Source organism: Typha latifolia, chromosome 7 (genome assembly GCF_019914945.1).
Source record: "Typha latifolia isolate L0001 chromosome 7, TyphaL0001v2, whole genome shotgun sequence".
Classification (NCBI taxonomy): domain Eukaryota; kingdom Viridiplantae; phylum Streptophyta; class Magnoliopsida; order Poales; family Typhaceae; genus Typha; species Typha latifolia.
The window spans coordinates 7,650,518-7,666,506 of NC_133092.1; positions in this window are offsets into that span (position 1 = coordinate 7,650,518).

A 15,989-nucleotide genomic window follows, 5' to 3' on the forward strand; every position below is an offset into this window, starting at 1 on the left:
TGATGCTCTCCTCTCAAAGATTGTACAAAGGACCACGGTTGGGGTATACCAAGAAGAATTTGATAGAATAAGTAGTCGCTACCAACCTCCTTAGACTGATCAACAACTTCGCAACACTTTCATCTCAAGGCTGCGGGAGACATACAAGACGATGTGAGGGCTTTAAGGCCTAGAACCTTAAAGGAGTCCTTTGAGGATGCGGTACTAATGGAAGACAAGCATCGAGCAATGAGGATGCACATCAAAGAGAACTAGACAAGCCAAGATAGCCGCAACCCGGTTTGGCCTACCATAGTGGTAGGAAATGCAGCTGATGTACCAAGAGCTGCTGCTGCAATGATGCCTCCTCGGAAACCCTTAAGGCCCTCCCATGATGTGAAGTATGCACCTAGAGGTCTGCGTCGAGCACTCACAACTACTCAAGTGGAGGAGCGGAGAGCCAAAGGCACTTTCGTTGTGATGAGAAGTTCGTACCTGGACATCGCTATGCCAAACCGATGGGATCGGTGATGCTAATAGATGGATTGGAAGAAGCTGAGGATGAGGTTGCAGCTGAAGATGAGGGTGTGGCTGAATAGCAAGAAGGAGTAGTGGAGGAGCAACCCGCGGAAGACATAATGGCTGAAATCTCCCTCCATGCTAATTCCAATACAGATGCACCAAAGACCTTGTGGGTGAACGGTGTAGTCAAAAAGACCACAGTGAGAATCTGATACGATGTCCCCTCGGGTTAAGGTTTGATCTATCCCGTTTAAAGATCTGGATAGAATATTGCACTAAAATTTAAAAGAGGATTTCGGAAGTTATGGCTATCGGATCACCATGCAATTTTGATATGTTGTAGCCCTGGAAAAGAGCTTTCCAACGAATCTAATTTCAGGAAAATTGGACAGTGGGATCTGGAGATATTGTTGGATAAGTAGATGAACGTTAGGAAGTTCGTTCTATGGATCCGTGGATTGAGGCATGAGAGTGGGCTTTCCTAGCCACTCAATCAACACTTTTGTCTCCATTCTTGTAACGCCCCCGCCCGGCATAAGCATGTGTATGCCCACGTGCCCACATGGCACGCGAGGCGCATGCGACAGGACGGGCGAGACCCGTCACGCACAAATAGTCCTGTGCACATATAATCATTACATCATCAAATAAAACCTGCTAACCTATCCATAATCACATAATCCATCACAAAATAAATCATACTAATAAGCAAATAAACCTATTAACATAAGAATATCCAGGTCCACAATAATATACACTAGACCACTATATAATCTTGCAGGACCCACATAGGCCACAACAAACTATCATGATATAACTAAAATAACTAATACAAAAGTACACTATGATTCGACTTGTATTATACAAATCATCGTCTAATATAAAAGAGTACAAATATTAAATACTCATACAACTCAATTTCTATATAAACTGTCATCTATACCATCTTGCATATATAGCTCACCTAATCATCGCTCTAAAATATCTTCTCAAGATATCTCAAGTCGCTATCACGTACCACAAATCTGAGGGGTTAGAAAAGAAATAAAGAGAGAGTCAGGAGCAAAAGACTACATCGTCTGCATCGCGTTCGCAAATACCGATAGGCGCATTCGATCACGCGTTCGAACGCCTGCATCGCGTTCGCAAATCCAGAAGAGCTAATTCGGTGCGTTCGAACGCGGTTGGGCGAGTTCGAACGCGGTCGGCAAAAATTGTGTTTTAGGGTTAATGTGAGTTGTTGGTTAGCCTATAAAAGGGATGTGTAGGGCAACCAAAATTGATTATTGATTATTGAGATTGAGTTTTGCCTTGCCTCCTTCGTCTTCTTCGCTCCCGTTCTCTCAATCCCCGGCGACGCCGCTTCTAACCTCCCTCGTCCGGCTAATCACCCTAGTCCCTTAGGGGTGGCCCTCTTCTCCCCCTTCGACCAATCTATCCAACACTTGCCTTAATCCTTCCATCAACAACAACCGTTCCACCATCACTTTTCACCGGTGCCACCACATTAACGCCTAGGGCGGCAACATATTAAAATTTCACATCGATCCAACGGCGGAATATTTTGGGATCTTATTTCAAAGTTCCGTGCAAGATCTAGTCCAGATCTGAGAATTAGAAAAGATCGATCTTTAGCCCTAAAGGAGAGATCGTATCAAGCTGGTATCAGAGCCTTAGCCCCAAAGAGAAGATTGTATCAAGCTGGTATCAGAGCTCCATAGCTAGAGGTGTGATCGTATCAAGCTGGTATCAGAGCCACCTTTCCTCGGACAAGCGCTTCCAATGACGACAACCAGATCCATGGCTGCACGGCGAGATGATGAAGAAGAGATTCTCCCAATAGAGGAGGGTGAAATGATTGCAAGGACTTCCACCCGTGGAACCGCCCGATCTAATCAGAATACGGAAGAACCTAGCGTTCAAGCCATGTTGGGGTCTATTTCAGAGCAATTGGCCATCAACAATCAGATGATGATGGAGATGATGCGGGAACTACGGGCGAACGGGAAAGCACCATCGACCCCACGACGCGAGTCCACCCCCTTGAACCCACCGCCATCGGTTCAGCCTTTGCAACCACAAGAGCCGCTGCTACCACCAACCTATGGGCAGAGGCAAGCAAGGATGGTTACACCAGGTCCAGTTGCAGGTGAACCCATCCGACGGGTGAACCACTTTGGAGACCGCCTTGGAGATCAAGATCCGTGGGCAGGTCAATATGATCCGGAACCACAACAAGTTAATCAAAGCCAAAGGAGGGATCATCAACCCTTCATGGTGCATCCTCCCCCGGTTAGACAAGGACATGATCCGGAACGAGACAATGGCATCCGTGGACAAGTCGTGCATTTCGAATTCCCCAAGTTCAAAGGTGGCGACCCGATCGATTGGTTGTATAGGGCGGAGCAATTCTTTGCATACCAAGGAACGACGGAAGAGTACAAGGTGACGCTTGCGAGCTTCCACCTTGAGGATGCGGCGCTTCATTGGTTTCGAGCAGCCAATGCCACTGAGGCTATCGAAACTTGGGCTGAATTTTGCGCCGATATCTCACGGCGATTTGGAGCATCGGGATATGAAGACTTTGATACTCTCCTCTCAAAGACGGTGCAAAAGACCACGGTTGGGTCATACCAAGAAGAATTTGAGAGGATTAGTAGCTGATGTCATCCACCATGGACGGATCAGCAACTTCGCAGCACCTTCATCTCCGGGCTGCGGGGTGACATACAAGCCGATGTGAGGGCTTTAAGGCCTAGAACCTTAAAGGAGGCCTTCGAAGATGCGGTGCTTATGGAAGACAAACATAGGGCCATGGAGATACACTTGAAACAGAGTTGGATGAGCTAAGGAAGCTGCAATCAAGCTCAACCAAACATAGCGGCGGGAAATACTATCGGAGTACCAAGGGTTGCTACTATAGTGGTACCTCCTCGAGCACCCTTGAAGCCATCCCAAGATGTGAAGTATGCACCTAGAGGTCCGGGACGAGCACTCACACCAGCCCAAGTAGAAGAAAGAAGAGCCAAGGGCCTATGCTTCCGTTGTGATGAGAAGTTTGTACCCGGGCATCGCTGCGCTAAACCGATGGGATCGGTGATGCTAATCGATGGATTGGAGGAAGCGGAGGACGAGTTTGCAGCTGAAGGTGCAGATGTGGCTGGACATCAAGGAGAAGAAGCTGAGGAGCAACCCGTGGAGTATAGGATAGCCGAAATCTCCCTCCACGCCTATTCGGGGACAGCTACGCCAAAGACCTTGCGGGTGAACGGGGTAGTCAAGAAAACCACAGTGAGAATCTTGATTGACACCGGGTCCACCCATAACTTCATTGACAAGAGGCTCCTTAGGAAGATTGGGCTCGAGTCGGAACCCACGGAAGGGTTCGATGTGACGATCGGAGATGAAACCACATTGCGAGCGGATTCTATTTGTGGAGGTGAGGAATTGAAGGTGCAAGGCCAAACTTTCACATTGGATCTTTATCCGTTGGCCTTGCAAGGTGCCGATATTGTTTTGGGGACCCAATGGCTTCGAAGCTTGGGGCCCGTGACATTTGATTTTACAAGCCTCACATTGACGTTTTGGAGAAATGACAAAAGAGTGCTGCTAGATGGAAGCCAACCGCTACTTGAACTTCCAAATGAAGGGGTCGCAAGGGAGCTCGCTTCTTTCTCGGCGCCCACCTTTCCTTTCTTCTCAGATCTGCGGAGAGCTAGTGCAGAGGATAGTGAGCTGGTCCAACTCATGGAGGAGTTGAGAGAGAACCCCTCAAGCCACCCCGAGCACAAGGAGCGCGATGGGTTAGTACTAGAGTGCGGGCGAATCAAGGTACCCCGGAACGAAGAGCTATGGAGACTATTGATGGCACACTTCCATGATACTCCTATAGCAGGGCATGAAGGGGTATTACGTACCTACAAGCGGCTGGCCCAAAACTGTACATGGACAGCGATGAAGACGGACGTGAAGAAGTATGTGCGTGAATGTCAAATCTGCCAACGAGTCAAATCGGAGGCACTCAAGCCTAGCGGGCTGCTACAACCACTACCTATACCAGAGCGTATTTGGGAGGATATCTCCATGGACTTCATCGAGGGGCTGCCAGAGGTTCGGGGACAATCGATGGTGTTGGTTGTGGTGGATAGACTGAGCAAATATGCTCATTTCATAACATTGTCTCACCCGTTTTCAGCAAAAAGGGTTGCTGAAATTTTTGTTCGGGAAGTGGCACGCTTGCATGGGATGCCTAGGACGATCGTGTCAGACCGGGATCGCATCTTCATCAGTGAGTTTTGGTCCGAGTTCTTCAGATTGCAAGGGACTCAAATCAACCTGAGTTCAGCTTATCACCCCGAGACGGATGGCCAAACCGAGGTGGTGAATCGCGGACTGGAGCAATACTTGCGATGCTTTGTGGCGGAACGACCAAAGGATTGGGTCAAATTCCTTCCATGGGCTGAGTGGTCATACAATACTGCTCATCACTCTAGCATCGGCATGACCCCCTTTGAGGCGGTTTATGGGCGCACTCCCCCTGTCTTGCGTGCCTATGATAGACTCGCGGCGGCGGATAGGACTGAGCTTGACTTGGAGCTTGCTGATCAAGATGAAACATTGAGACTGCTCATGACTCACCTAGCCACAGCCCAAAACCGCATGAAGCAAACTCATGACAAAGGCCGACGTGAGCGAGAATTTGAGGTGGATCAATTGGTGTTCGTTCGAGCTCAACTGTATCGGCAATCCACATTGAGACCAATTTTGAACCAAAAGTTGGGTTACAAGTACTACGGTCCATACCGAGTGCTACAACGAATCGATCCAGTAACTTACCGGTTGGACCTACCTGACGGAACCAGGATACATCCGGTCTTCCATGTATCAGCATTGAAGGCCCAGATCGGGCCTAACCATGTGGTGGGTTCGGCCTTACCCGAACTAATGGAGGAGTATGGCCCCACTGATCCGGTCCGAGTATTAGGCCGCAGGAGAAGACGCCATGGGACCAGATTAGAGGCTGAAGTGCTAATTGAGTGGCTGGGCAAACCTACTGACGAGTCTACCTGGGAGCTAGAGTCAGATATCATGGATCACTTTCCGAACTTCAAACCTTGAGGACGAGGTTGCGGAAGCGTGGTGGATTGATACGATTCGGACTTCACCGACGTCGTCTCGAGCATGGATTCACTTTAGGAGTGTTTTTATTTCATGTTTTAGTGTTTAATTTCCATTAAAATAAGTTTTCTATAAGTCGCGTTTGAACGCGGGTGGAGTGAGTTCGAACGCGGTTTGTGAATGGGGTTGTGAACGTGGAGAAGAGAATGTACTGTGCGTTCGAACGCACTGTGAACGCCTGCATCGCGTTCGCAAATCCAGAAGAGCTAATTCGGTGCGTTCGAACGCGGTCGGGCGAGTTCGAACGTGGTCGGCGAAAATTGTGTTTTAGGGTTAATGTGAGTTGTTGGTTAGCCTATAAAAGGGATGTGTAGGGCAACCAAAATTGATTATTGATTATTGAGATTGAGTTTTGCCTTGCCTCCTTCATCTTCTTCGCTCCCGTTCTCTCAATCCCCGGCGACGCCGCTTCTAACCTCCCTCGTCCGGCTAATCACCCTAGTCCCTTAAGGGTGGCCCTCTTCTCCCCCTTCGTCCAATCTATCCAACACTTGCCCTAATCCTTCCATCAACAACAACCGTTCCACCATCACTTTTCACCGATGTCACCACATTAACGCCGGTCCACCACCATCCACCATTACCTAGGATCTCATGCCTCCATCCACGGATCCAAAACATAGCATCCTGACGTTCGTCCACTAAACGAATGATATCTCGAGATCCCCAACTCCAATTCGCCTGAAACTTGATTTGTTGGAAAGCGCTTTTCCGGGCCTAAATCATATAGAAATTTCACATCGATCCGACGGCGGAATATTTCAGGATCTTATTTCAAAGTTCCGTGCAAGATCTAGTCCAGATCTGAGAATTAGAAAAGATCGATCTTTAGCCCTAAATGAGAGATCGTATCAAGCTGGTATCAGAGCCTTAGCCCCAAAGAGAAGATCGTATCAAGCTGGTATCAGAGCTCGATAGCCAGAGGTGTGATCGTATCAGAATGTATCCTCAATAATACATAAATGAAAAGTAGATAACATGTCATAACTATTAAATTGTATAATCCTCGACAATGAATAAACAAATCTCCATGTTATACTATCATAACTCTCTCTCAAATATGACACATGATGCATGCCGACTATGATGATGCTATGATATCAAATGCAACCATATATGATGTATATTGACTACTTAATAACCAGGTAAATAAATGATAATGAAATCATATGCATTTCTCAACATCTCAGTCATCAATGTCAGCTCCATATGTCATCACCATACTAGACCACTATGCACAGTCAACACCCGGTACCTGGTCTCAACATCATGCCCGAAGGCTAAGAGCATATTCTGCCATCCGCAAGGAGTATCTCAAATATAACCATACCTTGCCATCCGCTAAGGGTATCAACATCCATCCAGATTAGGCACCCTTCTAGCTGATAGAAATCTCGTGAGGATAACTCGCCACATATGTCCTAGCGTACAGCATGTGTCCGAATGTCTACTGTGCACACAAACTAACGACCTCAGGCGTAAGGCTGACAGGATCGCAACTATGTCGAGCGATCAATCATCCACCAAGCACGTCCTAACCCTCGCGTATATCCAGTACGATAACAAGTCAATTCAATGCATAATGTAGTCTCCAACCATGTAGTCAACACATGCATACTCATGCTAATCTATCACAAGCATACTCATGCTACAGATCAACTGGACGTAACATTATAACAGTATAATCATCTCTCATCATCTCTATATATCACCAATGTACTCATATCCTAGATCAACCTAATCAAATGCATAATAAAATATGCTCAACTATAATAATCTCTAGATAAAGTTATATAATCATGCTAGAGGCCAAAACATGCATGTACATAATATAAAATATAATCTAGTTTGAGAAAGGCGTCCAAGGGATAAGACTACTCACACTGATCATAGGACGCAAACCACGTATCCCTTACATCCACCAACCAACCAAGTGACACTCATCGCTAGCAAGGTCCACGGGGTCTCGAATAAGAGGGTTCAGGATCTCGATGGTGGCAGGCCGGTGACGACACAAGGAAAAAGAGAGAGAGTTTGAGAGTGAGAGAGAGAGTTTGAGGGAAGGAGGAGAAAGAGAGAGAGACCAAAAAAGAGGGTGGGGAGAAGAAAAAAATACAGAGGGGGTGGGGAGGAGGCTCCGGTGGTGGCGGCGGTAAGCCAGCCTCGACGAGAGAGAGAGAGAGAGAGAGAGACTTACCCCGGTGGCGGCAGGCGGTGGTGGCACGAGGAAAAAGAGAGAGAAAGTTTGAGAGAGAGATGGTTTGAGGGAAGGAGGAGAAAACGAGAGTTTGAGGGAAGGAGGGAGAAAGAGAGAGACCGAAAGAGAGGGTGGGGACAAGACAAAAATAGAGAGAGAGAGAGGGTGGGGAGGGAGGTTCCAGCGGCGGCAGTAGTGGTGGTAAGCCGGCCTCCGTGAGAGAGAGAGAGAGAGAGAGAGAGAGAGAGAGAGAGAGAGACCGAGAGAAAGAGAGGCGGTGGAGGGCGGCGGTGCCGGGGCCCGCCGCGGCCAGCTGGTCATAGCCGGTTGGCTGCGGCAGCGACGGTGGGCTCGTGGCGCCTCACCACGCAAGCTGCTCATGCAGCTTGCATGGGCACGAGGCCGGCCAAAGTGTGGCCGACCACGTCATGCCCAAGAATTAATAAATTTTTTTTTCTTGGGCAAGTTGTTACAAATTTGGATCCATGGCGTCTTCTCCTACGGCCTAAGAGTCTAATTGGTTCAGTTCGGCTATCTTCCTCTATCGTTTCGAGCAAGGCCGAACCCACCGCATGATTAGGCCCAATCTGGGCCTTCAATGCCGACACATGGAAAATCGGATGGATCTGGGTTCCTTCAGGTAGATCTATCCGATAAGCTACTGGACCGATTCGTTGTAGCACTCGATACGGTCTGTAGTACTTGTGACCCAGCTTTTGGTTCAAAATCGGCCTCAATGTGGATTGTTGATATGGTTGAGCTCGAACGTACACCATTTGACCCCCCCTCAAACTCTAGCTCACATCGGCCCTTTTCATGAGTTTGCTTCATGCGGTTTTGGGCTAATGCTAGGTGAATCATGAGTCGTCTCAAGGTTTCATCTCGTCCGCAAGATCCAAGTTGAGCTCTGTCCGATTCGCTACTGATACCACTCTTGATACGATCTCCCCTCTAGTTAAGGTTTGATCTATCCCATTTTTAGATCTGGACAGAATCTTGCATGGAACTTTAGAAAAGGATTCTGGAAGTTATAGCCATCGAATCAACATTAAATTATGTTGTAGCCCTGAAAAAGAGCTTTCTAATGAATCTAATTGAAGGAAAATAGAACGGTAGGATCTGGCGATATTGTTGGATAAGTAGACGAACATCAGGGAGTCCATTCTATGGATCCATGGACGGAGGCATGAGAACCTAGGTGGATTACGGAGGTGGTAGGTCGGCAGTAATGGGGTGGCACCAGTGAGTAAGGTGGTGGTGGATGGATTATGGATAATGAAAAGGGTTAGAACAAGGGTAGAGAGATTTGAAGAAGAGGGAGGAGTGGGCCGCCTCTAAGGGAATAGGGTGAGTGGTCGATCGAGAAGCGGCGGAGCCAGGGGATGAGGGAACGAGAGAGAAGGAGAAGAAGAAGATTATGGCAAAACTCAATTCATTCAATAATGCCTCTTTGGTTGCCATCCACTGATATGATCTCCTCTTGGGCTAGGGTTTGATCTATCCCATTTTTTAGATCTGGACAAGATCTGGCATGGAAGTTTAGAAGAGGATTTCGAAAGTTATGGTCATCGGATCATCGATAAATGTTGATATGTTGTAGCCCTGGAACAGAGCTTTTGATCGAATCTAATTTCAGAAAAATCAAATGGCAGGACCTGGAGTTATCATCAGATTATTAGGCTAATGTTAGAGAGTCCGTCTATGGATCCGTGGATGGAGGCACGAGATCCTAGGTGGATTATGGAGGTGGTAGACTGGCGGTAATGGGGTGGCACCGGTGAGTAAGGTGGTGATGGAGAGATTATGGATGATGAAAAGGGTTAGGGCAAGGGTAGAGAGATTTGAAGAATGGGGAGGAGTTGGCCGCCCCTATGGGACTAGGGTGAGTGGTCGGTCCAAGGAGGCTAGAAGCGGCAAAGCCGGGTATGTGGGAACGAGAGAGAAGGAGAGGAAGAACATTAGGGCAAAAATTCAATTCATTCGGTAATGCCTCTTTGGTTGCATTCCACACCTTAAGAGGCTAACCAAACAATTCAAAAATGACAATTATTAAGCCTAGAAACAATGGATTTTTGCCAACCGCGTTCGAACGCATTTGAACGCACGAAAAGCGTTCTCTGTCGATGCGAACGCATTTGAATGCACATTTCGCGTTCTCTATTTTTGCGAACCTGATGCAGGCATTCGCAAGTGCGTTGGAACGCACCCACCCACGTTCGAAGGCGACCTATAGAAGACTTATTTTTCTCTGTAATAAACACTAAAATAATAATAAAAGACACCCATAAGGTGTATGTATGCTCGAGACGACATCGGTGAAGTCCGAATCGTATCAATCCACCACGCTTCCGCAACCTTGTCCTTATGGTGTGAAATTGGGGAAGCTATCCATGATATCTGACTCGAGCTCCCAAGTAGACTCATCAGTGGGCTTGCCTAGTCACTCGATCAACACTTCTATCTCCAATCTGGATCCATGGCATCTTCTTCAACGGCCTAAGACTTGGACTGGTTCAGCTGGGCTATCTTCCTCCATTGGTTCGGGTAAGGCCGATCCCACCACATGGTTGGGCCCGATCTGGGCCTTCAATGCCGACACGTGGAAAACCGGATGGATCTGGGTTCCTTTAGGTAGGTCCAACCGGTAAGATACTGGACTGATTCATTGTAGCAGTCAATACGGACCATAATACTTGTGACCCAGCTTCTGGTTCAAAATCGACCTCAATGTGGATTGCCGATACGGTTGAGCTTGAACAAACACAACTTGATCCACCTCAAAGTCTCGCTTGCACCGGCCCTTGTCATGAGTCTGCTTCATGCAATTTTGGGCCGATGCTAGGTTAGTCTTGAGCCGTCTCAAGTTTCAACTCGGTCCGCAAGTTCCAAGTCGAGCTCGGTCCGATCAGCCACCGCGAGTCTATCGTAGGTACGCAAGATAAGGGGAGTAGGTCCATAAACCTCCTCAAAGGGGGTGATGCCAATGCTAGAGTGATGAGCTGTATTGTAAGACTACTCGGCCCATGGAAGGAATTTGACCCAATCCCTTGGTCGGTCTGCCACAAAGCAACGCAAGTATTGCTCTAGTCCGTGGTTCACCACCTCGGTTTGGCCATCTGTCTCGGGGAGATTAGCTGAACTAAGGTTTACTCGAGTCCCTTGCAATCTGAAAAACTCAGACCAAAACTTGCTGATGAAGATGCGATCTCGGTTTGACACGATTGTCCTAGGCATCCCATGCAAGCCCGCCACTTCCCGAACAAAAATTTCAACAACCTTCTTCGCTGAAAAGGGGTGCATCAATGCTATGAAGTGAGCGTATTTGCTCAGCCTATCCACCACAACGAACACCATCAATTGGCCTCGAACCTCTAGCAGCCCCTTGTATAGGCAGTGGTTGCAACAACCCGCTTGGTTTAAGCATCTCCGATTTGACTCATTGGCAGATTTGGCATTCATGCACATATTTCTTCACGTCTGACTTCATCGCTATCCATGTACATCTTTGGGCCAGCTGCTTGGAGGTTCGTAAGATCCCTTCATGGCCTGCTATAGGAGTATCATGGAAGTGTGCCATCAATAGTCTCCATAGCCCTTCATCCGCGGGTACCTTAATCCACTCACGCTTGAGTCCCAACTCGTCGCGCTCCTCGTGCTTGGGGTGGCTTGATGGGTTCTCTCTCAGCTCCTCCATGAGTCGGACCAGATCACTATCTTCTCCGCTGGCTCTCCGCACATTTGAGAAGGGAAAAGTTGGTACTGAGAAAGAAGCGAGCTCACTTGCTCCCCTACACATGGGAGTTCAAACAGCGGTTTGATACATTTAGTTAGGATCTTTTGTTATTGCATTAGTTGCTTATTTTTATTAAAATAAACTTCTTGTAGGTCGCGTTCGAACGCAGGAGGGGTCGCGTTCAAACGCCCTTGCGAACGCATGTATTAGGTTCGCAAATATAGAGAATGCGTAATGCACATTCGAATGTGGTCGGGCAAGTTCAAACATCGTGTTCGAATGTCTGCATCGCATTCGTACATACAGAGTACACCTTTTGTGCGTTTGAATGCAATCAGGCGCGTTCGAATGCGATCGGCGGGAAACCTCTAGAATTAGGGTTACTTATTATTATTAGGACTTATTGGCTAGCATTTGTAAATATGTGGATGGCAGCCAAATTCATTATGCTATTGGAATATTGATTTCTTGCCTCTCTATCATCTTTCTACCCTAATCTCCCTCCTCCCTCTTCACCATCCCTCCACCTCTACTGTTGGCAAGGTCTCTCCTAACTTCTAATTTCCCTCTTCTTTGCGAACTCAACCACTTCTTCCCCTTCAACTATATCCCTTAGCCATATCCACTATCCACCCTAATCTCCTTTATCATCATTAAGCCTAACTTCCACTCCACTCGTCACCACCACCATCACCGGCGTTCTTTCGTATTTTTGTCCTAGTTGTAGTTTGAATCTGCAAGGGCATAAATATGAAAAACGTAGATCAAGGAGTTACGGACCTAATCCACTTTGTTTCATAATTTTTTGACTAAAGGAGACTATTGGACAAATATTTTCTCACGATTGTGCGGACTGATTCCTGAAATAAATCCAGATCTTGAAGGAATTATTCCATAGCCTATCTTTTGGTACAAGAACCCATCACGGTTGCAACGCTGGTTCTTGCCGCGATTGATCTCCATCCAGCAGCACTCTCTGGTCGTTCTTCTAAAATGTGAGTGTGAGGTTTGTAAAGTCAAATGTCACGGGCCACAAGCTTCGAAGCCATTGAGTCCCTAAGATGATGTCGGCACGCAAGGCCAACAGATAAAGATCCATTGTGAAAGTTTGGCCTTGCACCTTCAACTCCACACCTTCGCAAATAAGATAAGCTCGTAATGTGGTGCCATCTCTGATCATCACATGAAACCCATCCGTGGGTTCTAACTCGAGCCCAATCTTCCTAAGAAGCCTTTTGTCAATGAAATTGTGAGTGGACTCAGTGTCGATCAAGATTCTCACTGTGGTTTTCTAGACTACACTATTCACCCACAAGGTCTTTGGTGCGGCTATCCCGGAATAGGCGTTGAGGGAGATTTCGGCCATAATGTCTTCCACGGGCTGCTCCTCCGCTACACCTTGTTGCTGTTCAGCCACATCCTCATCTTCAGCTGCAACCTCAACCTCAGCCTCCTCCAATCCATCTATTAGCATCATCCATCCCATCGGTTTAGCGCAGTGATGTCCAGGAACGAACTTCTCATCACAGCGAAAGCATAGGCCCTTGGCTCTTCGTTCCTCCACTTGAGCAATTGTGAGTGCTCGACCCAAACTTCTAGGTGCATACTTCACATCATAGGAGGGCTTCCAGGGTGCTCAAGGAGGCACCATTGCGGCAGCAGCTCTTGGTATGCTTGCTGCATTTCCTGCCGCTATGGTAGGCCGAACTAGGTTGTGACTATCTTGGCTTGTCTAGTTCTGTTTGATGTGTATCTTCATTGCTCAATGCTTGTCTTCCATTAGTACTGATCTTTGAAGGCCTCCTTTAAGGTTCTAGGCCTTAAAGCCCTTACATCGGCTTGTATGTCTCTCTGCAGTCCTGAGATGAAGGTACTTATCCTCTAAAATTCTTCTTGGTATACTCCAACTATGGTCGTTTGCACAGTCTTTGACAGGAGAGCATCAAAGTCTTCATACCCCAATACTCCAAATCGCTGCGTGATATCAGTGCAGAAATTAGCCCAACTTTCAATCGTATCATAGGCATTGGCTGCCCGAAACCAATGAAATGCTGCATCTTCGGGGTGGAAGCTCGCAAGCGTCACCTTATATTCTTCCGCTGTACCTTGGTACGTGAAGACTTGTTTCGCTCTATACAACCAATCGATCGGGTCATCACCTTTGAACTTGGGAAATTCTTGATGCATGGTTCGCCCACGGATACCGTTGTCTCAATCTGGATCATATCCAAGCCCTTGTCTAACTTGAGGAGGATGTATCATGAATGGTTGATGATCCCTCCTTCGGTTTATGTTAACTCGACGCCGTTCTGGTACGTCCTGCCCCGCCTAAGGGTGTAGTCCTCCAAGATGATCTCCATTTAGGTTTGCTTGACGGACGGGCTCACCCGCAACTTGGCCTGGAAAAACCATCCTTGCTGGTCTTTGCCCATAGGGTTGTGGCAGCAAGGGTTCTTGCTGGTGAAGATTCTAAACCAGTGGCAACGGGTTCATGGTGGTAGACTCGCGTCGGGGTCGTTGGTGCATTTTCAATCGCCATAGCTTCTCTTGTCGCCTGTATGTCCCGCATCATCTCCATCATCATCATATTATTGCTTGCCATTTGTTCAGAAAGAGACCTAATCATGGCTTGAAAGCTAGGCTCTTCCGTATTCAGGTTCGGTCGGGCGATTTTCCGGGTGGAAGTTCCTGCAGCCGTTTCCCTTCCTCCATTAGGAAAATCTCATCCTCCTCGTTTCGCCATGCAGCCATGGCTTTGGTTGTCGTCATAGGAAGCGCATGTTTGAGAAATGGTGGCTTTGATACTACTTTTGATATGATCTCCCATAGATTAAGGTTATCTATCCCATTTTCAGATCTGGATAAGATCTTGCACAAAACTTTAGTCGATCCAAAACTGCCAACTCCCGTCTTTCTTTCGAACCAGCAACACCAACGATGAGTAGGCACTTCTACTCGGTTTTGCTCTAGCATTTCCACCACCAATTTGCTGATCTCCTCCTTCTAGACATGCGGGTACTGATAGGGCCGAACATTTGCCGGTTCAGCCCCTAGAATGATCTGGATGCGATGGTTGTGCCGATGGGTCGGCGGTATTCATTGGGGCTCCTCAAAGAGATCCTTGAATTCCTACAGCAGCTCTTGCATGTCAGCAGGTATTTCCCTTGATGGTGGATGTTCTGGTTTAGCAACAGTCATTTGCAATAGTAGAGCTCGGTCCCCTGCACATGGAAGTCCCAAAAGTGGTTACAATGTTGGCCCTTGCCGCGGTTGGTTTTAAGTGTGAGGTTTGAAAAATCAAAACTTACGGTTCCCAAGCTTTGAAACCATTGGGTCCCCAAGACAATGTCGGCATCTCGCAAGGCCAACAGACAAAGATCCAATGTGAAAGTTTGGACTTGCACCTTCAATTCCACACCTCCACAAATAAAATCTGCTTGCAATGTGGTGCAATCTCCAATCGTCACATCGAACCCATCCGTGGGTTTCGATTCGAACCCAATCTTCCTAAGAAGTCTCTTATCAACGAAGTTGTGGGTGGACCCGGTGTCGATCAAGATTCTCACTGTGGTTTTCTTGACTACACCATTCACCCGCAAAGTCTTTGGCACGACTGTCCCTGAATATGCATGGAGGGAGATTTCAGCTATCATCTCTTCCATGGGCTGCTCCTCAGCTACTCCTCCTTGCTGTCCAGCCACACCTTCATCTTCAGCGACAATCTCATCCTCTACCTCCTCCAATCTGTTAGGCTTTTATTTGTTGGCAATTGTGTACAAAATATTCGAAGTGTATTTTTTCATGTATATGAGCTTTACACAAGTCTAGAATATCTCTAGTTTGAAGAATTGCAAGATTATTGGAGAAAAGTCGTCGAGTTCACACCGTGTTCGAACGCGGAATCTACGTTCACACAGATAAAGAGCCGCGTTCACAAACGCGTTCGAACGCGGATACTGCATTCACACAGACCGAGAGCTGCGTTCACAAACGCGTTCGAACACAACCTGAAGAATTCAAGTTGTCGCATTCGAACGCACTCGGGCCCGTTCGAACGCATCTGAGTTCAAGTCATGCCGTTCGAACGCACCCGGGCCACGTTCGAACGCACCCAGGCCGCGTTCGAACGCACCAACGAAGTTTGATAAAATTGGACTTTTGTGAGTACGGATAAGACTTGGATTTGGCTCTATCTGGGAGATCATATATAAGGATTGTGATGCCCTATCTTGAGGGGTGTTGAAGAATTATTATCGAAGGAGACTTCTTGAGGCTACATCGTTTCTTCAACTATCAAGGTTCCACTCATCTACAAAAACTTAATCTTTCGTCTTAAAGGCTATCTAGATGAAAGATCAATCTTGAGGGTTACTGAGGTTG